Raw genomic sequence first — 26,898 nt, 5'->3', positions numbered from 1 at the left:
TGGCTTAGTGACACTTGTGCTTGTTAGATAATCCGCGATGATGCAATGCTCTGAAATGAAATGCTCTCCCAGCAAGTGGAGCTCCAGTTTGGTTCTGGGCCTGTGAGGGTTTTAGCTCCGTCTCCATGTTCCCTCCACCCCTGCTGAGACATTAATTAAGGCTCCTTTCAGCTCCTTTTTTCAGCAGTTGCCCCCGTAATGCTCTCACTCAATTAAAACCTACATATGCAGGTGCCCCCATCATCTCACAACAAGCTCCGTAATTAACTTGAAGTTGTAACAAATGGCTACACTTTTGTCTCTTTATTTGCTTTCTCTTTGTTTCCCCTTCAGAACATTTGTCGACGGAATATAATAAATTAAAAAAGAAGATCCAAAAAAAAAAAGTAATTCCTGTCTCTTTGACCCGGCGCCTTTCCTCAGCGAAACGTTTGTCTTCCTCTCTCTGGAGCCTGTCATCTCTCACAGTGGATGATCTCGAGAACAGGCAGAGGTGCAGGAAGGAGTCGAGCGCTGCCATCGAAAACAGGCATCACCTCTCCCTTACGCTGCTAATTAGAGTTAATTATTAATACACTTTGATTTAGCCTTGCTCCCCCACCATCAGGTGCCAGAGTATATTTTACATGTTTTCACAAATGAAAGGAGTGAGGCAAATTGATTGATACAGAAGTTTTTTCTTACCTTGCAACTTAAATCAAAGGCCCCACCGGTTTAATTGAAGTCAAGAGTGTTTGAAAGTCAATTTGAAAATGTATCAGAAGTAAAGTTGAAAGGATGAAGTTACTCAATGGCAAAGTTTGTGGTTAAAAGAGAGGTTTATATTATGTGTGCATGGGTGGTAAAGAAGAAGACATATATTGTGTATTTAACAATAATAGTATTTTTATTGCCTTCTAATTCAACTCATCACATACGGACACTCATCAGGAAGCATTATCGTCACTTTGCATCAGGGTAGTCCAGTAGACTTGAACACATGTTTCACGTTGTGAATCCAAACAAAACGTCTTGGTTAGGTTGAGAAACTAACCAGAGAAAATCCATGTGTTTGTTACTTAACCTGCTTATTAAAGTTGTATGTTATGTACGTTGCAGGAGTCAACCTGCGTAGTTAAAATGAATAGACATAGATTGGTTGCACGTGGGACACGAATAGTGGTCTTCTGGGTTTGTTTGGTCCATCAGTCCACTCCGGCCTCCTCCCTATGCCGACTATGTCACCTGACTTCCTCTTTACTCGTTGTAATTACTACTGCCACTAGAGGCAACCTTGTATGTGCAAAACTGATGCTAGACGGGTGCTTGGCGGACACCTAGCGCTACTCACCAAGCTACTATATTTGACAAGTTGCAAGTGAGAAAACGTCCATACGATAGCATTTTCTGATCCAATTACCCAATCGGCAAGATGGCGTTGTAGATATACAATATACTCATAGTGACTGATCTACTGTGGAAAAGGATTGGTTAAGTGTAGAAAAGTACTGGAAAAGAAACACACAATCAGGGTTTCAAGTCGAGCTGAAATCTAGCTTCTGTATGGCGATGTATTTGTGACATAACGTTGAGAGGAATTTGATTGGATCGTTGAAAAGATCAGCTCACCACCTTCTCCATCTCTGTGCAGAACCAAAGCTGCAGACTGACTGATGGACGGATGTCATGATTGTGTTGGCATCATTGTTAAAGGAGTCATAACCTGGTTTTATACGTATCCAGCCCCCCTTGGATCGCTTTGGATCAATTCGTAAAACTTATTAGAAAAAAAAAAAAAAAATTTAATCAAACATTGAGCTTGTTCTGACCCTTTTTCGTACCGCGATTTTATCACGCGAGATTACGCGCGAGGTTTTGACTGGTCCGGATGTGCATTGTATAATATGTAATGAGGCGCGCGTTGATTCGCCGCAGGAAGGACAGAGCCGGGGGGGCTTGCCTGCATGCAGACTCCAAAACATAAACAGCCCCCTGTCATGGCGCACACACTAAATGACGAACCTTACGGAATTCAGGCATTTATGTACGAACCAGAGTCGGAACCCGAACCGGAGAGTGAAGAGCCAGAGACGGTTGAAGAGACACGTTTACAGCAGGACGTCAGGTAGCGGACGGGGGGGGGGGGGTTGGGTGGTGAAAGAGGGGTGGGCTTATGCAAGTAGCCTCCACGGTGACGTCACCGTAGGCGCAGAATCAAAATCTCGTGCTTTAGGAATGCACACCCTTGTGTGCTATTCCTGTTCGGAAAAAGAGCAGAAGCGAAAAAACGGCGCCACTTTCAAACTCAAGCCTTTCAGGCAAGTTTCAACTGAGGTCAAACACAGATATGCATGTTTTAACAAGAGAAATTGCGATTTCCTGGGGATGACTCCTTTAAAAAAACGCTGAATATGACCAGGGATGTGATCTAAAAGGCATTTTTCATTTCAGCTCAACTTTAATGAATCTACTTTAGCAACGTACAGAGAGAGAGAGAGAGAGAGAGAGAGAGAGAGAGAGAGAGAGAGAGAGAGAGAGAGAATAACAGAAATAAGTGCCTGGTGAGCTCTGACATCAGCCGGAGCTGTCACACCAACACTCAGACTCCCACGCTCACGGCTACCGGTTACATCCTATAGTGTTTAGAGCGAAGATCTCTTATCCGCTATCGTAGCTATTTGGGGCAAATAAACACAGTTGTGCTGTTTTTGCAGTCCATATTTATTCCCCACAACCCCCCAGTGTAGCAGCTGAAAAGATGTTAGCGGTGGAAGTCATAAAGCCTTGGAATTAGTGCTAATAACAACATGATGTGATATTTCCCTCACGCTGATATATTTGTGGCTTCAGTTCCACCAGGTGTGATTTAGCTTCACACGCTCGTAATTTTCCATCCATTATTCCACACTTGCTTTCCTTCAGATGGACCGCACCTTTAGAAGGATCATAAAAGTGTTGTTTTATTCCAGCAGAACACAGTAGTAGACAGGGACACAATGAACAGCGGGCCGATAAGACAGAGGGGGAGGATGCGTAGAAACAAGGTTAAACTGCAGTCACAGGCTGACCCTGGGAATACCATCGCCGTCACATCTGATGACAATCACCAGGTTCTTAGTGCGGAGAGGGATGGAGCGTTGAGAGGAAGAGCAATGGTGGAAAATGGCAGCTTGATTCAGATGAGACATTAATCAGTGATGACGGACGTTCGGGTTCAGACCCTTCTCTCCACTGGTCCTGTTTCTGTCGGGCTACAAAGAGGCTCGCAGGTACAGTTATTGCCCTCTAAACTGCACATTTAAGCCGGGGCAGAGCGGAGGGAAGGTTGTGTTTGTGCTGGCATGACACTGAAACCTGAAAGGGACCAGAACCTGAAAGCTAAGGCACTGAACTAGTTTACACACTTACATCAACGTGCTGCTGCAGGATGCATCAAATCAGTCCTAAACTAAGAAACAGCTGGTGCAGGTCCGAAGCAGGTAGTAGTGCTGATTTCATCAACAGATCATCTGAAAAACACTCCACTCACTTTCTATTTCTATTTTAGAGTTAGGTCTATGAAAAAAAGTATAATTGTATCACTGAATTCAAATAAAATCATAGTGTTAAAGTGGTAATAATGGACAAATAAACTAGGTGCTGTTTTATTGCAGACTGATTTAACGTGTGTGGAACATACTTGGTTTCCTTGGAGGCCAAAAGTCCATTAGCTGCTCCCCCTGTTGGACTCATAAGCAGCATGTAACGCTAAGTGCCAGTAAGCTAACTAGCTAACGTTACAGAAGGAAATAGGCTGTGTCCAAAATCACTCACTACTCACTGTATATAGTGGACTATGTAGGGAGTTTGCCATGTTGTAGTGCTGTCTGAACGTGTCATCTTAAAATCTAGTGTCACTACCCGAGCACTATATCCCATCATGCATTGCGCTTAAGGAAGAATGACAGATGGACGAGAGATTGAGATAAATCCATATATTTCATGGGAGTAGAGCATCACAACACAAACAATCACAAAGTACTTTACTTTATTCATTAATTTGGGAAATACCTTTTGGCTCCACATTGACAACGGCGTCGTTGACCCCTCCTTTTGTTCTTACCTTTCACAATAAAAGCCCTACGTATATACATGTCATCACCTCTTACCAGAGGAATTCAAATGACAACAAATTAGCTCACAATACAATATGTATTTATATTAATATGGAAAGTTCACCAGCTGCCATTGATCACGTTTTAATAGTGTGACACCAGTGACCTAAATAACGGTGCAGAGAAAATGACACAATCAGTGCCACAGTAGATTTTTTGACTAAATGTATCTACAGTCAACAAGAATTGGTACCAAAACAACTGGGATGAAATATGAGTAATACGCTAATAACATGATAACATTAGCAGGCTCTGTGGATGCAATACTAGCCTTATGCTGCTGTTGTGTTTCTGCTTTCGACAGGATGTCATATCTTCAAATAAATATCACTCCGTAAATTTAATCTGACAATGAGCAGTATTGCATGAGTGATTTCAGCTTCTGATACAGTCAGAAATGAAAGAAGGACTAAGAATGTTTAGAAGACATAAAGACAAAAAAAAAGGTTAAAACTAACAATTGTTAAGTTAAGGGTACATACAGAGAAATGTTCCTCCATGCTGGTTATCTGAAGTTTGCTCTTTAACAACACATCACTGCTCCCAGCCGGCAAAAAGGCACACTTTAATAACACCTAAGTGACTCACCCATTAAATTGGTCTGACATCTCTGCTGATCCCGTGCTATTCCCAGTTTGGAGGGGGGGCGGGCTTGCTTTGGACTCTGTAAGTCATCACTGGGGCCAGTGATAATACCCCTGGACCTGTGGCTGTCTTGTGCAAGGCTTTGGCTCCCATGAAATAGAGTCATCACCCCTGCAACAAAACAAATAAATCCTTCCACCCAGTCTGTTTTGATATGTAATGAGTCGGTGTTTCGCTCTTCTGAGATCTTGTTATGTGGCGTATCAGTGATGTGGCTCTCTGCGGCCGCGGTTCATCCGTCAAACTGGGTTTCTCCACCTCAAAATAATGATCCTCTGCTGCACGGAGGGCCCCGCTAAAGTATCTGCTTATTTAAGATGGCTTTGCTCCGTTATTCCATGTAGGTAAGACCTGGCCCTCAGGAGTCGTCTGCAGTGGCTTATAGTGGTGAGGCCCCTGACAGAGATGGAGACACAAACAAGCCTGGTATCAAGAGGTGGTGGGTTTGTGCGATGTGTGAGTAATGCTGTGGTTATTGTCTGTGGATATCCACCAATGATGGATGTCATAAAAATATATACCGTACTTTGCAGCAGCATGGGCCCAAAGCAGAGCCCTGTCTTGTCAGGAGAGACGTTTTAGGGAAGTGATGGAGTCAGTCGGGCCGCTGTTCCAGCACGAGTTTATTCTGCATCGGCAGGAGTTCACTACCATCCTAATCCACTTCTTTGACAACAAGAGACACTAAAAGTCTCTTAATGGCTTCCAGGCTCTAATGCACCTGATTCTGAATGTATTAAAATCTGCTGGATATGCTCCATATACACAGGATGAATGAGGCTCGCACATATATTGAGTCTACATGAAGTCTCGAGAAGATTGTTTATGAAAGAGTTGTAGGTGTAATAAAGGCAGTACAGCTACTTTGTGATCCAAACGTGTATCCTCTCTGCCTATAAATAGCTGAATATATGAAACGACCTGAATTATTTTCAGCCTCCCTGCTTGTACTACTAATAACACAAGTGCACGCCTGATCTATGTGCCGAAATGTATGATTGCCCTCGATCTACATATGTGATTTTTTTTAAGTTAAGTGACAGTATAGTTTTCTATTAAAAAATATATATTCCTTCACAATAACGTAGCTTTCTATGGGGTGAGTTCAGTCTCATTAATAATGAATGCACAGAGAAGGATTCACAGCTTTTTGTGATTTATATATAAATTACTCTCTTCTCACAAATACATTTTAATACACACAAATGTCTCTTGTTTTAAATAAATGGAATATAAATCCATAAATATATGAATTAAAAAAATATTTGTAATTTTCATCAAAAATGTATTTGTATGTTGTTACATTTATATACAAACTGTTAAACTTGAATCAAAAGACGAAAAGACACGATCCAAATTGAAGGACAATTCTTACTGTAGACTTAATGCATGGAGAGGCAACTTAGGAATAAACATTACAGAAAATGAATGGGAAAATGCTTGTTTAAAGGCACAAACAAAGACTATAAATACAGCACTAAAACTCATACAATACAAGTGGCTATTCAGAACTTATGTGACACCTGTAAAACTACATCATTACAACCCCAACATTCCCGACAGCTGTACTAAGTGTAATGATAGTGTTGGCACTCTGCTGCACTGCATGTGGGAATGCCCAAAAATTCAGTCATTTTGGAAAGATGTAACTTGCATGATATCACGTATGACTAACATGGTGGTCCCACTTGCGCCAAAGCTCTGTATATTAGGTATTTATCCTGATAATTTTGCACCGGGTCGCAAAAATGCTCCCATTATTGATCTATCCTTGCTTCAGGCTAGGAGAGCTATTGCACTGAGGTGGAAAAGTTTGGACAGCCCTACATACGGAATGTGGTTACGGGAAATGGCGTCATGCTTGACACTGGAGAAATTAACATATGTGGCCAAAGGGAAACTAAACAGGTTTAGAGAGATATGGGATGCTTTTATGCAGTTTCTGGAGAGTGATCAGACAGGAATTAACGATTAAATTTGCACTTGCGGTATGAATAAACAGGACCACTTTTGATTTTGTGTTTTATTTATTTTTCCATATTATGTGTGTATGTGTATGTATGTATATATTATTATTATTATTATTATTATCATTATTATTATTTATTTATTTATTTATCTGTTATGTTTGTTTGTACGTACTTCTGTTTTCCATTCTTTGAATGTTTGTACTGTTGAGGGTGGGGGGAGGAGGGATGTTCATATTGTCACTGTCCCTGTGACTGTATGTTCTATGTTAATGTGTATGTATATAAAAAGAAAAACAATAAATATATTGTTAAAAAAAAAAAAAAGACGAAAAGACGATTTTCATTTGTGAACTTGTTTGCATTTGTTCGTGAACTGGAGTGTATTTATTTGTGGATTTTTGAGACTCTCCTGACGTGGCTGGATTCACAAATGCATTTTTTTTTAACAATGAACTCTCTGTAGCCAATCAGATGCCTCCCTCGTTTTCAGCCAATCACATGACTGCATTCCCACGAGGGATACCTCACCATGGCCAGAGCACAGCTTTTTCTCTGCGTGTTTTGCGCATTTGCGTTAGCTAACTAGTTAGCCATAATGCTTTTAGACAACGGATCATAAGCTAACTTAGCTAGTATAATATGATCCTACTAACATTAGAAAACATAACCGTATCGGTCGTTTGCTTGCTAAAGCTTACCTGTTGTTAATGCATGCAAAAATAAGTTACAAGCAAACCATAATAACTAATAGGTAAATTGCTTACTACATTCAAAGTGCTGACTACCGAATTCTCTTAATTTGAAGGAAAGGAGCCAATGATCCTTTCAGAGCTCCTTTAGCATAGGATGCAACAGACCTTCCTATACGAAAGGAAAGGAGATTACGCCGACCCACAATTCTTTGCGAGAGCAACATTTAAAGTGCCGCACACCTCGGCCGTTCATGAAAACAAACGATGTGTGCATTTGCATATTTAACAATGACTTTCAAGCAGACATATAGTCATTGGAATTGTGTTGATAAATGTGTGTGGACAGTGATAATAATTTAATTATATATTTTTTTTATTTCAATCATGTTACAAATGTTTGACCTAAACGAAACTAAAACCACAAATTAAATGTAAATACAGTAACCGGTCAAACAGGAAGGAGGAGCTGCTGGACCTGAAGCCGGTCAGTGAACGAGCTGTTTATAAAACCAACATGGGGAGAAGTGGACAACGTGCTTTTTGTAGTCCATTATTGTAGTTTCCCCAGCGCAGACGCACGTCAATCACCGGTGCCGGTCATCAGCAGCATTATAATGACGTAGCTTAGTGAAAGTCCGGTCGGATTCTCTGAGCACCGCGGTCGACTTTTCCTAAATCCTTTTGAGTTCTCCTATCGCCTTTCCTTAACCCCGTGTTCTCCCCAGAGGTCAAGGAATAGGAGATAGGAATAGGAGTTAGGACCTTATTTTTTGACTATTCGACTGCAACCATGGTGAGCTACCCCTCGTGGGAATGCAGTCATGTGATTGGCTGAAAACGAGGGAGGCATCTGATTGGCTACAGAGAGTTCCTTGTTGAAAAAAATGCATTCATGAATCCAGCCACGTTGGAGAGTCTCAAAAATCCACACTCAAATGCAAACAAGTTCACAAATGAAAAGCATCCTGTAAATTCAAGTTCAACAGTTTGTGTATAAATATAACAACAAATACAAATACATTTTTGATGAAAATTGCAAATATTTTTTGAATTCATATATTTATAGATGTATATTACATTGATTTAAAACAAGACACATTGTGTGTGTATTGAAATGTATTTGTGAGAAGAGATTCATTTATATATAAATCACAAAATACATTTGTGAATCTTTTGCTGTGCATTCATTATTAATGAGACTGAACTGACCCCATAGCTTTCCACTTAAAGTGAAGATCAAAGTAATGTCTGTTATTGTATAAAAGAAATAAAATGTGTTCACCCATACTATGTTTGATTAGAGCATTTGTCAAAGACTTATAGGCTCACGAAAAGACATCTGCCCAGGAGATAAAAGGAATGTTCCTGTTTAAAATATGAATTCATCATTTCATTAAAAAAAATGCAAATAAGACAAATTATATGTTGTATTAAAACCTTTTATCTATTAATCTGTATTAATCTATATTAATCTAATATTTCCAGTCTGTTACCATTGTGAAAGCTCTTCATCGGCCTCTGCGTTTCCTTCTCGCTGCGTGTCCGCGGTGCTTTTAACTCGTCTGTGAGCAGCTTCTTGCCTGCGTAGTTTTAGAGAACAGGATGGCACGAGGTCGAGCACGAGGGCAGGCGGAAACAGTTGGTGCTGTAGTCTTGAGAAACAGCTTGCCCTTGGTACCTGGCCTGTTCTTCATTGTACTGTCAGACCCACGGAGGGACCCCTCCCCAGTGACCGGGGGCCGAGGCCGGTACGGCCCACCTCCCTATCCTCCACCCTGCTCTCTGTTGTAATTGAGCTGGGCTTTGAGACTTTTTTGAAAACCCAGTGTGTTCCCCAGATGCAACCTTAGCCCGTCTTACATAATGAGAGCAGTGCACTATGGGAAGGCTTTTCTCAACCCGAGCAGGTAGCCAAACACAAAGGATCAAGTGAATCGCTGAGAGAGGGAAAGGCCGGTTCACATCCACGGACTTGCTGAGGCTTTAATCAGAGGAGCCTTGTTTGGGGGCGATGCCCGTCTTTAATATGCTCTCACTCATCTATCTACCACCCTCTCCTCTTCACACCGCTCCTCTTCCTCCCTGCTTTGTCCTTTTACGGGGGACGATGGAGATGATTGAGCTGCATTAACGAGGTAAATAAAGAGAGGTAGTGCGTGTCCCCGGTGCTTCAGCCGTGTTGCTAATTGGCACCGCATGTGGGTTTGATGTGGAGCGATGCAGGAGGGGAAGACATCGGGGGCGGGCCAACCATGTGACCCGTGAGCTTCCCCAACCGCCGCGCAGCCCTCCATCGCTCTGTTCTCCCTGTGATCACGCTGTGGTTCTCTGCGTGTTTGTTGGGTTTGCTAAGTCAAGGTCTTCTCATTCATTTTAATGACTCCACTTGGATGTTAAAAAAAAAATTAATTGATATTCTTACAAGCAAACACCTTCAGGCTCATTAATCAATGTGTCAGTTTCTCCCTGCAATAAAATGTACTTTACAGGATAATTAATTTCCTAATATCCTCCAGTCATCTGGAGTGCCCTCAACTTAAAATACTTGACATTTAGCCCTTCATATGCAGCTCGCTGGCTCGAAGAGCTCTTAATACGTTGTAGTGGCGACTGTAAAAGAAGCGAATGAAAGTAACAAAAGGAGGGATCTATTTTTATGATGACCCCGTTCTGGCACAGGAACACACGTCAACACATTGTTGTGTTCATGCACTTTCTGTGATGTGGTTTTGGCATCCATGATGACATGAAGTTACACCTCTACCTAAGACTGATTATGTTTCCAGTCAGAATGTTTCATTCGTTTTCACAGTTCCACTGCTAGTAATGTATTGTTGCATGTAGTATGAATTCAGTACTGACATTCTACTTTGTCATAATATTGCATGTTGAATTTGACCTTTCTGGGCCTAGAAACCATGCAGGCTTCCGCACTGCAACATGGGACCGGATGCTGGATGGCATTGTGGTATTTTTGGATTTCTGCATTTGACATAATATGTATTTGGACGTATTAAATCGTTGTCTGGCACATCACTGGTATTATGGGTATTGGAACGTACAACCCGAGAGTGTGGTTAGCTTCAAGTATCTAAAGAGCTTTGACTTTGACTGGATCCTACATTTCCCATAATGCATCACTGGATAAAAGCTTGATGTATGTGTTTTTGGGGAAAATGAATAGATCCTATAACGAGAGGGCATTTCATATTTGCAGAATATTTTAGATTTTCTGTTATATGTCCTCATGATGTGCCTCAGCTACTGTACCGAATGTAATCTGATCTTCAAGATGCTTCTGCATCTACACCAAACTGACTAACCTTTCCAAGGCAGAGGTATCAGTCCCAAGTCTCTTTCTTCACAAACTCAACTGACCTGCTGAACAATGTGGCTACCCTAGAAGTGTTTTTTTGTTTGTTTTTACAGTAGTAGTTCTCCTTTACCATTCAATGTTACAAAACAAATGCAAAAAGCACAGAACATTTCTAAATATAGTTTGAGAAAGCTGACCACAATGTCATTCTGAAAACAAGACGGCACCCTCTGGTTGCAAAAGAAGTGTGATTGCATGGAAGTCTAGGAGAAAATGACCCTACTTACACTTGATTTATTACGTCAGTAAACATTGTAAACATGAGTTTATGGTCTCAATCTCTTTTTGTTTCAAGTTTCTTCGATACAACATGATTTAGACTCAAATAGATCATAAAGCAGGGGATGCTATAGTGCGGAGCTACCTTGTGATTGACAGGTCGCTACCGTGGTGTTGTCTGGTCTGTGAGTTGTCCTTGTTTTCGTGAAAAGTTAAAGTTAATTGTAACTTTTTTGGTCACCAAAAAATGTCTTTTTCAGCATTCGGTTATACTTAGCTCCACCCTCTCATGTCACTTCTGGTTGCGAAAAATCAACATGGTGACGGCCAAAATGCCGAAGTCAAAGCTTCATAATCTCAACCCATTAAAACCAAGGACTACCTCCACTTCTTATAGACAGTCTATGTTGAAAATGTCTAGTGTGACAGAAAAGGCACATTAAAATGGATCAAAATCCCTAGATCATTTCATGAGCATGGCAGTCAATTTCATATAATATTTTATTGTCCACACGGCTTATGTACTGTATGTGAATGCCTGGTTTGATTTAATATTTTTATTGCCAAAAGGGCAAAGTTGACTTTAAAAGAAGCGGGAGCTCATTTAGGAACAGTGGCAGAGAAAAGTGTGTGATCACAGCCCCGTCACCAATGCTGCTGCAGCTATAGATCTGAATGCATCAACCCAAGACAAACCGACTGGTTGAACTGCCGGAGGGAGCTTTTCCTCACTGTTGATGCTTGTTGATGGCTCTGTGGTAAACCTTTTGGAAGGAAAGGTATTTATCTCCTCTCGCTGCATGGTGTAAATGCACTAACTCCGGCTTTCTCGGGTCCCACACCACAGCGGACATCTTGCTGTGAACTTAACGATTCAGTGCTCACACATCAGACTGAGAGGCAGGAGAGAACATCGGAATATTTGATTTCTCTTCACGCAGCTGAGCATAAGTAACACCCAGGAAAATGGCCATTATGTGATTTACAATGTGCCATCCATTCGTTACTCCCACTTATGTATTTTTTATACAGTAAACATGTCGTTGCTCCAGGAAGAGGCCTTTTATTTTTAGCTGAGCAGATACATCGGCTATTACTGACACTGTGCTTCATCAGTCTTCTCTGCTGCAACAGAGTTTGTCCTGTGCTCGTATTGACTGTTTCAGTATCACAGTGTGGTGTTTGATGTGCACCACTAATTGACAGTTACTCAACTTTATTAACCCAAAATGTGACTACAGGGGAATCTGTGTTAGAACATTTTGGAAAAATAAACTTGCTTGCTGTCAAAGAATTCAAATTTAGTTTTTGGGAGATTGAAGATGTGTTGAGCCAAGCTTAAAGCAGCATGAAAGGGCTCACTATTAGTGATGATTAGTGATTTACTTCCTGATTCTGCAGTTTGCCTCAGATGTTTGCATTTTACTTACTGTTTTGTTTCACTCTCACACTCTCATCAACCTCCTTTCCAGGCGCAGCTGGAAGTTGTTTACCCCCCAAAAAACCTGATCAACCCACTGAACTTACCTTCCCAGCATCAAACGATAGCTGATGAACAGCGTAGAGCTGGACTGATAAATTGGCCAATATCAGCATATTGCAGATGTATTGATATCCAGCCCAAATCCTCAGGCCATACGCTTCATACTATGAAGCTCAACATGGCTGCAGTGGTGGCGAGAGCAAAGGAGGGAGACAGGTGGCATATAAAGAGCAACAAAGTCTGAGCAGGGAGGAGGTGGAGTTGGATGGAAGTATCAAAAATCACAAGACTTTCGTTGGTAGGTATGTTATAGTCCCAAACAGTGATATCCATATAGATACCTTGTATGAGTGTGGCTAGAGTTGAGTATTTAGCAGCTATAGTACCAGATATTTTTCTGAAGAGTTGGTGGAGACCAAAACTGAGCTGAAAAGAGAGTGGACTTTGGACTTTATGGAATTTACCAGGTCTACAAAATACACCCTAAAGGTGACAATATGTCCGTGTTGTGTTGTACCCTTCATTTGCTGCCCTTGAGTGGCCAAAAACATCATTAAATGCAGGTTTAACGTTCGCCCAAAGACAGGAAAGGTGGTTAGCCTAGCATATTTACTGGTTGTTTGACACACAGAAACACAAATACAAGAGGCCATGTAGTTAAAGCCGTGGTAACACAATTGGCAGGAGAGTGAGGGAGATGCGAGGATGCACAGTGTAAACGCCCACACAGTCCTGAGGAGAGTCTGATCAGAAAACACCTGTTTGGACTTCGGCTGTGTGGAATCAAACCCACAGGATGCTTGAATATGTTGGCAGCTAGCTGACTAGTTATGAATGTTAACAAGACACTTTTCTTTGTTGGAAGGCATTTTTCACTTTTGACAGAGGCTAACTGTTCTCAGCTAGGCTAAACTTGTCTGGACCACACATTTCTATATCAATATTTTAGTTTGACTCACAGTAAGACAGCTAAGTAGTCGTCTCTCTTTTCGTTCCCCTCTTCATCAGAAAACATGTTTCCAGCACTTTGCAGCCTTATTGCTTATAGAGTTCAATAGTTTGTCATTTCCAGCAGCAACAGGCTGGCGCTAGTCAAGTGGATGCCGTGTCCCACTCAGGGCACGCCGTGGCTTGTTTACTGTACATGTGTGATGCTCCGCGGCCCACTCACTGTCTGAAATCCTCCTATACAGCAGCAACGGCTCGGGAAGAGACGTCTGCCTCCGAGTAGCACAGACATTTAAGCTAGCTTGTACTGTAACACTTCCTCCTACTCACTCCTCAGAAAAGTCAACTACTGAGATGTACGGCTCAATGTATGTTGACTTTTTTTTGCCTCAACAGATTACCAACTCTGAGGCATTACATTTATCATTTAAACCTCTTCTACTGTATATAATGGCTGATATTCAGTGTCACACTTGCATTTTTGCGTTTTAATATAATTTCTTGAGCACAAGATTAGTGCAAACCGAGATTCCTGGCAAAGTCTAAACACTTAATTCTCCCTTTTAGCTCTGTGTTGCACACTTTTATGGAGTTAAAAGGAATATTTACGAAAGCAATCCACAGTAAATCCTCGGCCCGGGGCGACATGACCAGGTTTGTCACCATATGGTGTGAGCCTGCAACCCTCCAGTCATCCACCTAAACTGTGCTGTCAAGCCGCAGCCTTTTAGAAACACCAGAAAGATTTACTGATTAACATTTTCAAACTGCGCAGCTCCGAAAAATTAGGCCTTGGCTTTATGTACAAAATCTGTTTCTCTTTAATGATTCATGCCCTCCAATATGTTAAGACTGGGAATTATACTTCTGATATTTATTTCATGGTAGCGTGCCCTTGGAAACAAATACAACTTTATGCTGAGAATGAAATATTAAAATCAGATCTGTAAAATAAATAAGTAGAAAGACCAGTATACATATTTACAAGAGACATGGTGTGATATTTGAAAATAAATGAGGGCTCATCTAGCATACTTAGAGAATGATGTACAATGAGGCAAAAAGGGCTTTGGGATATTTTGATGAAATTATTTATGAGTTTAAATAAATCATTTATTCACCCGAGCTTAAACTATTTATCTAAAATGAATGCACCCTGCATTAGTTTTCATAGCTCAGCATTTAGAGCTGCTTTACAAGAGGAACTGTGGAATAACCAAACTCGCACTGAGAAACACAATGTCAATAAGGCAGAACGTGGAATTACATCTTATTTAATCCTCCGTGAAGATTCAACTGCTGTTTCTTCTGTCACACCTCTTCTGACCTGCAGGTCGTGCATTTAAAACATAAGTTATCTTGTGCATTTATCCTAAATATTTCAAGACTGCTTTCCTTGAGTCAGCGAGACGGGATATTTAATCTTCAAGTGATGTCTACTCTTTGACTAATTAAATTGAATCAGGTCAAATGCTTCTAAGCTTATTTTGCGAAAGTGCTATGACTTCACGTTGAGATGTAGGACAGCAGCATATTTAAAGTATACAGAGGCCAATTCAAAGAGATTAATACTGTGGAAATGAGTATGCTGATGGTATTATTAGGAATGGTAAGGAGGCAGAAAACAGGCGGAATTAGCATCAAGTGAAAATGTGCTACTTAGTGTGGATATATGGAATCGTCACACTTCTTACAAATAAAATATCTGTTGCATTTAAAACATTTATCCCACTTTACTTCAGCGTATTTCACATATCAAAAGGCTGTTTTTGAAAAGCGCTCTGTTTTATAACTGCAGGGTACACTTTGTACGCTTTTTACCCTCACCCCCTTCCCTGGCCTGCCACCCCTCCACTCGCGTTTCTGAAGAAAGCTAGGTGTTAACACTACAGAAGCAAGAGGAGGAAGAAAAATCCTGCAGGTACCCTGTGGGTATCTTTCAAATTAATCGTCTGGCTGCTCTGTCTTATGTGCAGTTTTGAAACATTAACAAGACCTTTGAGAGCAGGGGAGAAGGGGAGAGGGGGAGGGAAAGAGAGCAGGACATGGCATGATGGTCTTTAATGTTTTATTGAACAGATACAAATTATTTTGGCCCTGGCCTTCGCTGTTTGGTGGAAGTCAGTGAGAAAGCAAGTCGGGGCATGCCATAGGCACTGTGTGGGGACGAAAGAGGAGCAGTGTGTGATTGAGAGTCTGATGCTTAAAGCCACATTCATTTTCATTATTTATTTCTTTTCTCAGGAAAACAATAGAATGAGACGCTCCTGGAAAGCTCGATAAAGCTGAGAATTCAAATGTCTCCACAGAGGAAACCAAGAAATTGGTTTGATCTTGCATATGAGTGTTTGTTGGAAACATACAGTAGCATCTTTATAATACAGAGTAAGTAAATGTGCAAAAAAAAAAAAAAAAAACATGTAACAGCAGTGATTTGCTGCATGCCTTTTTAATATAAGATAACTGCAGTAACTGCAGACTTTTATTTAATGGATATAGTTATTTGTTTTTCACCATGTAGAATATTTTCCTTGATGTGTACTCAGTTATACATTCAACCTTTATTCCAATTAATTATGTGTCGCACTAATGCTCTCTTATTGAGTGGAGGGAGTTTGAGCATTAACCTCAAGACAACCTTTGTATTTAGGTCAGGACCGAGTGGAGACCTCCGGTGCTCAGAAATGAAGCCAACGTGGAAGTGTAAAACAAAAACTGCAGTTCTTTAAACGGCCACAGGAGGCTGGCTCCAAAAGTGAGTCAATCCCCAGAATCCCCCAAAACGACACTGAGCTTTCTAGAGTCCAACGTTATCAGTAGGAAAATGTTTACTAGGAAAAGTCAATACTGTAGCGCACAGATACAATATTTATTTGTATATATTTTTGTATGCATACAGTACATTTATTTGTGGAGCAAAGTAAAGTTTGCCACAAAAAACATCCATGCTAAAATTATTTTTGTTATTATTATTATTATTATTATTATTATTATTATTATTATTATTATTATTATTATTATTATCATCATCATCATCATGAGTAGTAGTCATAAGTCATTTAAATGTACTTCTATTATCATAATTGTATTATTGCTATGTTATTTACCTTTGTTTCTTTTCATTTATATTTTACACAAAGTAAAGTATATAATGCTGTGCATAACGGCTCATTCCCATGACTTACTTTTCATGATGTCACCATCATTATTATTACATAAAGCTGTGTGTTTTAACAGAGACAGGTCAAAATGTCTGCCTTTGGAAAGGTCTAATGATACCACGATGAAAGTCTGTTAGGAGCAAAGTCAGAACAGTATTCCGATCAGGCAGGATGTGACTGCAGAGTCAGAGGCCAACTGCTTGAGTTTAAATTAGGGAGAACTATGCTCAAAGTTGGCTTGCAGGTGACAAACTTGTGCAACACATCCTGGCAATCTGTGCAACAAACATGGCAATCTGCCCATTAGATTCTCAACTTTCTTGTGTATAGGAGGAATTATGCTCTGAAGTTGGTAGTATAGTAAAGGTTAGGAGGTCATAACATACGTGATTATCCTCTACGGATGGTGAATATCCACAGCAGTCAGCAGTCATATCAACAGACCAGCGTTGTTATCCTCAGGCCCCACTTGGCAGAATCCACAGCCAAAGCTGCAATTTATTGAATATATTGTTAAGAAAATATATTCCCAAAGTACCTTAAAAATACACACATGCAGGTAAATATAAGATGGAGCATCCCTTAATGAGAGGATGCGTGGGAGAGAAGCTGAGGGGAAATGAGAGTAGACCTGGCTGATAAAGCTGCCTCTAAAATGAAATGACAACAAAGAGAATCACTGCCGAGATTCACTTGTTGTCCTTAGAGTGCACCCACTATTTATGCATGTTTAACAGACCTGCTAATTCAATTAGTGTAACAATGGTATTCTCCCTTACAGTCAGTGGGTTTCTAATGTGCTAATGATACATTTACATTGTTAATTCAAGATACTTTTTGATGTACAACATAGGAAGCGTTCCTGTAGGATTTGGTGCAGTCTGTTACCATTAATCCTGCTGGAACGTCCCGCTCATATCACTGTTGCCACTGAGTCATTGCTCAACATAATGTACCTGCTAATGCATGTAGTAATGAATACAAGGAGGTCCAGGCCGGTCCACGATGTGATAATGGTTGTGTTAACACGGTTGTTAGGGATGCTGACATGACGGGGCCTGGAAAGTGATCTCCTGCAGAGTCAACGCTGCTGTGATATCATCATGCAAACAAAAGCGTTCAGAAGGCAGGTTGTGTGTCCTGCAGTCCGGATCGAACCAACGAGGACTCAAACGGTCCAGAAACCGTAAACAAAAGTCATGCAGTGCAAACTTTGTTTTATTATTGTTCAAAGTTGCTTTCCTACGCTGAGACAACAATGAAAGTTGTTCAATTGTACTCATTTAACGACTGTCTAGTAAGCAAGCTAGCTTACTAACTACACCATGCTTTGGTGCTACACTAGTTGGTGCTACAGTACCATGTACCAATGAATATAATGTCCACATGTGATTTGATCAGCAGTAGGAATGTATCACCAAGCTCAGGACTGATGACAGGAAACTGTCTCCCTGCTCTTGTTTGAACGGCCGTTTGTGTGCTTGGAGAGAGAGAACAGAGGATCACATTACCAGAGTACATACGGGATGCTCTTCCTTTGTGGTTGGATGGTGTTGTAGCGTGAAAGACAGAGCCGGCTTCTCTCGTGGATGAACCCATGCATACATTAATGAGGATGGATGATATGCACATCATGTGATTTCAGGTTCAGCTTTGTGGGGCCCTAATGTGAAAGCGGAAGAGTTCACTGGTCATCAAAATTTCATCATCTGCCATAGTAAAGCCTGCAAAGTAGCCATTAGACGGACGGTTTTAATAAGGACGAGGGAGAAAAATAAGAAGCGGCGAGCGTGATTTCAATCTGACTGTAGAGTGTTGGAGTCAGACCTTGAATCCCGTCTTTGTATGACCACCATATAAATGTTTTATTGAATCTGTTACATTTGGAGCTCAGAGTGGGATTCGGATGCTGATGTTGTCACCGTGGAACATGCAGGAAAAAACGGAGACCAAGAGAAGTTTAGACTGTAAGGGAAGACACATGTGTAATGCAGGTTTACGTTGCAAGTCACGTGGCCAATAAAAGGGATTCTGCTTCAGTTTGAAGTGTCGACGCTCTGACTCCGCGTTGTGGACAAAGACCAGAATGCCTGGATCTTCCACGAGCATATTCACTAAATAGACTAGCCATTGTGCTAACTCTAGCATATTTACATTGTGTATTTATACTGATGTCTATACATATGCACCGTCCCTATTAAACAAACAAACAAATAAATAATATATAATAATTTCCTAGTCCTGCTCTATGTGTAAAATGTCCTGAGATAGAAAGATTGAATTGAAAACTCAGATCTTCCCAGAAGGGACCATTGTTGTGCTTCAGGAGGGAACAATATTGGAATATGGCTATTTGAAGGTCTAAATGATTGGAAATAATTAATAATTAGAAAATGGTTTCATTTGTATTAAATCAATCAGGACAACACCCTTTAAAAAGGGAAAATAGCCAATTCACAATTTAAATTAGTCTCATGTGATAAACTATCAATTAGGAACTTCGATTAATTATTCATTCATAATTGTTGGTAAAGTCACCTTTAACATCTAGTACATCTGAAGGAATTTGAAACGTACAATACATCTAAGTAACCTAAAATGGCGGTTGTGAGTGTTGACTGCCAGGACCTCTTTGAAATAAACAAATATGGCCGACACTGGGCTGAGTCATCTGGTTCAGGATGGAGGAGCGGAGGAAGTTGTTTGAGATGGTGGGCCGTGTGGCTGTCCTACACCAGATTTCTGTATGTACTATGTAACATATGTAACTTTGCCGTTAGCAGTTAGTTAGTGAGCATTCAAACTGTTTCTCCATCACTAACAACTGAGCTAAGGATGCAAAATCATAACGGTTCAACACATCAAACAGAACATCACACTGGAACATAAACATCATCACATTATATGCTGAACTTATGGCCATTCATTTCTTTGCCAAGTTCAGCCCAGAATGTTACAGTCCTTGAGGAGACATCGTGCTTGGTTGGTCTTTCTGAAGTAAAGTTGCTGTCGTCAGTCGATGCTTATGAAGGCAGATTGCTGTCCTTCAAGCTGCTGTTGCAACGGAGGAGTTTCTAGTGAGCGCTGCGTCTCGGCTAGAGGTGATCCTGTGTCTTGGGAAAAGCAGCTTTAAGGGAAGGCCAGGATGAGTTGAGCCTTCACAGCGGTTGCTTGTTTGGCTGTTTGGAGGAGGCTGCTCGGAGACTTGCTTCTCAGGCAAAGTCCACGAGAAAAGAGAGAGTTCAGAGGTCGGTCTGCTCAGCTGAAAGAAGCAGAGTTAGGCTCCGGCAATCGCTAGAAAACAAATTCTAGAATAAAAATTCATGATGAACTCTACTTACAATTATTGTGTTTAACAGTGAGAACGAAGGTTGAAGAAGGAAGTTACATCTCTTCAACAAAAGATATTTCTCAATATACATTATCACGTCAATACTGATTGGTGGCGACCTGATCGGTTGTTTAACATGGATGTTGTCACTCGAGATGGTGTTACCGTCATTATAAAATTACCTTTGAGCGGACTGCTTCCTAATCAGCTGTGGAGAGGAAGGAGCTGTGCTAGCTCCAGCAGGAGGAGGCGTTTGTAGTTGTGATGTGACGGGGCTCTATGAAGTGTGCCTGCTCTGTGTGGTGTGCAGCAGCCTTGACTCTTGCTTTGAATACTTGACATCATTGATTTCTCCTTACGGTGGCAAAAGGAGCAGTAATTAAGAGCCCAGGCCAGTTCATTGATTGGACTTCACACTGACAAATCATTGCAGCTCCTCCCAAGGGGTCGCTCAAGAAAGCCAGGTTTGTGCTTTAACTGCCTTAAAAAAACACACACCTCCCCCCTCTCTCTCCAAGGTAAGGGACTGTAGGAAATGAGTCGGGTTATTTGGGGTCCAAAAGGGGGAAGGTTGTGTACATGTTAAATAAAAGACCAATGTCTGGTCTTTTTCATTTTCCCCATGCCGGATATCTAATTTCAGCATAATGTTTGGCTGCACAGAGCTTCAGCCTGTCACTGTGCTGATAACTGTTCGGTTGCTAGGTCCAAAAACTGAAATATTCTGTTTATTTGAAATCTGGTTGTTGTGAAAATCATTTCACCAAGATCAAGGTTTTAAGTACCGATTTAACACGAATAACAATAATAATAATAATTATTATTACTATTATTGATAATATGATTACATTTTTAATAAAGCTTTATTAGCCACTCTCCTCCTCCAATAATTTCAGTTCAGTCCCCAACATTAATGAAGAAAAAACAGGAAGTCTGTGGTAATAATTAAAAAGCATCATAATAACAGCGGTTATAGATGTAATTTTGTAACAACACTAACACTGTTGCTGCAAAAATATTTGTATCGCAATGACAATAGATATGAGAGCAAACATAAAATGCCAGAAGCTGCTTCATTACAAAGACAGAAAAAGTTGCCACCGTTTCAATGGAAACAAACATTGCTTTGGGCCTCTTTGTAAACAGCACACAGCTGCTATTTCGAGTGATGGGAGCTCCACCTTGTCACAACAATTCCCTTAAAGAGGAACAGTTTAATGTCAACAATATTTTCTCCATCTGCCTGCTCATGAAAACCTTCCAATCCACAGGGAAAATGTTTCTCCCATTCGGAAAAGGGAAAACACAATAGAAGAAGATGAACTGATAACATCAAGCACGGATTGCAGTCAAAGGCACGGTATTAGCCCGCCGCAATGAGAGCTTTTGGTGGCACACATCCATCTGTTCACTTTTGCATTTTTCAAAGAGGTGTCATGCCTTCCGTTATTGAGAAATTTCGATGCAATTTTCACAAGGAACTCCTCGGAGCAGCGTGCCAGCTGACTGATTTGCATGGCCACCTCTCCAGTAAAACGGAGGTATTCCACCTGCCAGGCTCCCGTCTTCTGAGAAGTTTGATCGCTCGGTGCTAATCTGATTGGTTGAGATCCATCCAATTTGCGCTGATAATGAGACAGCTTGACAGAGACACAACGGCAATTACTTCGCCACGCATATAGAGTCACATTCTAATTAGACAAGGTTATATATTTCAATTGAACCGATTGTATTGCGTATACTCTTTTTTTCTTCTTCTGCGAGGCAGATCTGAATACAGCGTGCAACTGTTTCAGCAGCGCCCACGTTGTTATCTATTATTCTATAATTATTCAACTAACTTTTTAAACTCACGGTTCCACCTTAGTTCAGTATTAGTGTTCAATGTTATTTGTGTCTGATGGTCCTGGGGCTGAGAGCAGGCCAGCAGTCTACCAGCCATTCTACTTCTACAACAGAGAGAGGAGAGGTGAAGAAAAGATCAACGGCAGGAAGATTCGATATCGTTCATCATCACCATCGGGAGTGTGAGAACAGTCCGCCCGTATGCATCACGGAGCCACGGCTTCTCAGGAACGAACCAGACGCTGCTGAAATGCCGAATCCCCGATGACATCACCGCTCCCTGGGCTGGTAAACATGGTTCTGTTATAGAGATGGGACGCTGGACTGTGTGCTACACGCTAATTAGCACACTGCAGCATGCTAACACAATGAACAAAGATAGTGACAGTGGTGACACTGTTCCTCCTAAACATAAGCATGTTAACATGGAACAGCAGTGTGCAACTGGGGACGATTTAGGATTTTATACAAGATCACACCAAGAAAATCATAACTCGCAATAAGTTGATCTTCAAGGGTGACTTGAAAAAAGTATCTCACTAAGATGGTAGAGAAGTGAAGAAGTAAAGATATAGAGGATACAAAAATTCATATTTTTTTTGCAGAGAGACCTTATGGTTTCTGATCATTCTCGATCACATCAAGTATTTGTGTCTTAACTAAATGTAAAGTGATATCATGATGAGTACCAGTTTCAAGCATATTCATAGGATTATTGGGATAATATCCTGAATCGCAATCATTTTGGCCAACATCATTTTCATATCGTCCCATGATTATTCTCTATCGTTTTGCTTTCTTCCACTTTACCATTACTCACTCAGCCGTAATGTCCCTTATGTTGGATGAGGCACTTCTCTGAAGTTACAGCAACCTCCTTTTCATTTTCCATTTCATTCATTTCTTTCCATGGAACATGACAGACGTTAAAGACATTGAACTGTTTGATGTGCAGTGTTTTATCAATCCACATGTGGCAACTGAGGCCTGTGTGAGTAAAGATCAATCAATATATTTCACAAGCCGATATCGTCACGTGTATTTCGCTCTTCATCAACGGACCTTTCAAATACTGCAGCCATATTGTTTTATTAAATATTAAGCACGAATGAAATGCAACCAGAGCCGGATGAATCTTTTTTAATTTTTAATCATGGCATAAATTAAGAACTTTACCACAAAGAAGAGAGCAGGAAAAAGTCTCCACTACTTCCTGAGGGACAGAACTCATAATAACTTTCAATCCAAATCCAAAGGAGGAAAAGTGAAAACCATGACAATCCCATATCATTTGGATGGCTCCGACAAAAAGCAGACGCTCCCTCCCTTCCACACACACACACACACACACAGAGGCAGGCAGAGACTTCAGGACCCTGGACAGCAGCCACTCAGACAGCTTCATGACAACGACGCAGCCGACTCATTTAAATGGCTGTTTAAGTGTCGGAGCGTCTCGTGTAAACGGAGCTGAACACTTTCAAATGTTCCTTTATTGTGTCCGATGTGACTGTGGGGGATGTCTTTTTTCTTTATTAAATCTATTTTCCAATAGTGGACTCTCCCCTGAGATACAGCTCATGAACTTGAACGTGTTTAAAGACGGCAGATCTCCATTGATTTTCAGACCAAAGGATAGAAGAGACAATGATGTATACATGATGTAGTTTATGTTTTGCTCTGCTGCTCACAAACAGTGTGTGACACTAACATTAATTGGATTACAAACTGAATTCTGTGCACTACTATTTTCTCTGTCTTGTTGTCCTGAACAACATCATCTAATACTTCTAATAGTCTTGCTGTCCGCACTATAGCCCCCCTCATCTTTCCTTGACTGCCACTACAGTGGGACGGGCCTGATGGCACTCAGAGATGATTTTTAACCACTGTTAGGCCCCGCCCCCGGGCAGCCCTTTGGGGCGAACAACAATCTGACCCACATTAATTGCAAAAGACACTTTTTAGAACCATCAAATCCATAGCATTTAATAACATGAGAGCATGCAACAACACATAACAATCATATAGGCTGAGTCCCTGTTCCAGAGGCCTCCTGTCCTCCTGCTGGCACCAGACCTGTGAAAGACTTCCTCCCCAGGCCGGTGAACCTCGCTGAATGATGCAGCACAGGGACACATACAGCCATAACACCGGGAACACAGCCTGCCAGATACTCTTCAAGTATGCAGACTAATTGGAGAACCTAGTATTGGCAAAAGTACTTAACTATAATAATAAATATCAAAGTAATGGACAAGTAATGGTCAGAAAAATGCCATTTAGATGTGCTGGTGTGACATCAGAGGTCACACTGAACATATGCAGACATCCGAAAAGATTCCAGATTCATTAAAAAAAAAGTTAAGAATGCCGTAATAAATACCGGTAAATGTGGCTGTATCTATGGTTGTCTTGACACCAGGGAGAACGGTGGCATATTAATATACATAATACATATTGAAACCTTTCTCATATAAGATGTTACATATTTTGTGCTGTGCTACCCCCTTAAACAGTCAACCCATCATAAATGGCATGCACTTTTAAGTTCCTTGTCATCCACATAACATCTGAGGACAGACCATAATAATCAATTCGTCTGGAGCTGCCTCCTCTTCAGCGGTTCAGATGCACTCAGTGTGAGGCCTGCTCAGATATGAAAATGTATGGAGATTTACTGAAATTTGCAATATTTAATTGGAGTTTGTGTGCATCTCTGTGTATGCCTCTGTATCTACTGGCAATGTGCCTCGCAAAATTAAAGCAAAATTCTTTGATCTGATATAAGATTTGAATAGTGAAGATTTAAATATTTAAAATTCTTCTGCAGTGTCACTTTGATCTCTGAAATGATTAATAGGGGTTTGTTATAGAAAGTACACTAAACGGATCTGGGAGAGCCAACCCACCGTAATTGTGAGTTCTTCTCGCAGAGTGAGGGTAAATTACACATTTTAAAGTAACAGGGTAAACAGTTCATTTGAATTTTATTTCATTCTTTTATGTTTAATGAGACAAGAAGACAGAGAGCGACTTCAAACAGCCCAATCTAAAGTGGAAAAGATTTTTCTCCACGCGAGAATGACACTTGGAAAGGGAAAAGTGCTTTCATCGTTTATCATGATGATTAGGAAGAGGAGGCTCTTTGTCTCCCATCGCTGCCTTCTTCAAGCGTGAAGGGAGAGAACTTGGCCGACACCCTTGACGGCAACAAAATAACGCTGATACCGATAACAGGGACTGTTGATTGTGTGCTGCTCTCCGAGCTGCTAACACCACCTTAATGAGACTATACTGCACCTTAAGGGTGGTGGTGGTGACACCTTTAGCCCTCATTGACAGCCGGTTCACCACAGCGCTTCATTCCTACACTTACAGTCGACTTAGAGTTCAATTGAGGAGGCTGTTAGTGACCTTTGTGAGCAGCAGTGACCCTTCAGTTACTGTTCCCAGGCCTGTGGATCTCTCCGTTCTCACATCATCATATGCACTTTATAATGATAGCGGTGGCAGATTTACTCCTCCAATTTTTTTTGAAACATCGGCTTCTTGATTTCAGACGGAGACGCACAAAAACGGGCTCCTCCTTTCTTGCTAATGATCGTCAGGTTTGCCAGCTGACAACCGTCGCCGGCTTTTATCAACGGCGGCTCGCTAGGTAATTAAGCTAACATTAGCGCCGTGAGTCGGTGGAAAACACAATCTCAGACTGGCTTTTTTACAGTTTCCAGCTGAACATAATGAACTGTTAAAGAAGCCACGCTAAAAGGCAGAGGCTGAAGCAGCAGACGTGTTAATGAAGAAACAGCATTGTTGCTCTATCACACATGTCACATTCCACTCTTATTAGTTTACTTCAATAAGCTTATTTTTTGTCTTTCTCAGCTTCTTTAGAAAGAATCAAGTCAGACAGGAAGCGAGGGAAGAGAGAGAGGGACACTCTACCGCTACATCCTGGTATCAAACCATGAGGTCATCAGGACGCTCCGGTAGATTTCCTCTCCTAACATTACTAAAGAAAAGGCTTAGCATGGAGCACACAGTGGGGAACTACCAACCCACATAGTGGCCTTACTAGTCCTTCATTAGACTTTTATACCTGTATGATTTATAACGAATTAATTCTGGTTAAACTGGGTTAGCTTCCCATGTGCTAGCTTCCTACTGCTGTCAGGTTAGTTAGCTTACTGTAGGGAGCAAGCTAGTTAGCTTTCTAGCTAATGTCAGGGCAGACAAACACACCATTTCATCCATTCATACTTTTGTTTTTGATGGTTTTGGGAAAGCAAAATCATAGAAAGAATGACACCACCTACAGACTAATTAAATGTGGATTATTGGGCCTCCTGCAAGAACAACCTTTATATTATATATAGTATTCATATAGCCTAATGATATCAGCTTTCATTTAGATTGGCTTTTAATGCTAAAACACAACAATATCCATATTTATTTGATTTAATATGTAATACGTGACAGTCACGATCGCCTTGCTGTGGCGAGTTTTTCATCCTGAACCATTTCTTCTCTATTACAGTGACAGTCCGACCCTCAGCATTGTTTCCATAATCACTGTTTAGATGGGGGACTAAGTAAACAGTAGATTAGATGAAAGAGTACGCCTAAGCATAATTATAATATGTCTTTTCCTTTTTATGAAATTTGATATTTTAAAACTTTTAAATATTCATAATCTTTTCTTTTTCTTTCTTTGAATTAAATTATCAAATTGACTGTCACAGTGATATTAAAGTGAATGGAAATCTACTGAACATATTTTTAATTCAATAATAACATTAATATGATATTTGCTTAGAGATAATGTTTAATTCATCCGCACCATATTTCAAAGCATTAGCATGCAGAGAATAGAATAATTGTGCCCGGTTCATCCTTTAATGCTTCAGTGACTCTGCCCAGTTGAATATAATAGCCTTGTAAACTGTGCATTAATTTAGAATGGCTCTCCTTACGATGCAATGCTTTTCCCCTCTTATAAATATTCAAAGTTAGATTGCTGTGAAAACAAATACGGGACATACAGTAACTGTGTTGCTGTTTTCATCTGGCATGAATGTTTCATTTATGTATG

This window comes from Eutrigla gurnardus, assembly GCF_963514095.1.
Source record: "Eutrigla gurnardus genome assembly, chromosome: 6".
NCBI lineage: Eukaryota > Metazoa > Chordata > Actinopteri > Perciformes > Triglidae > Eutrigla > Eutrigla gurnardus.
The sequence above is the reverse complement of the archived record's forward strand: the minus strand, read 5'-3'. Positions refer to the sequence as shown.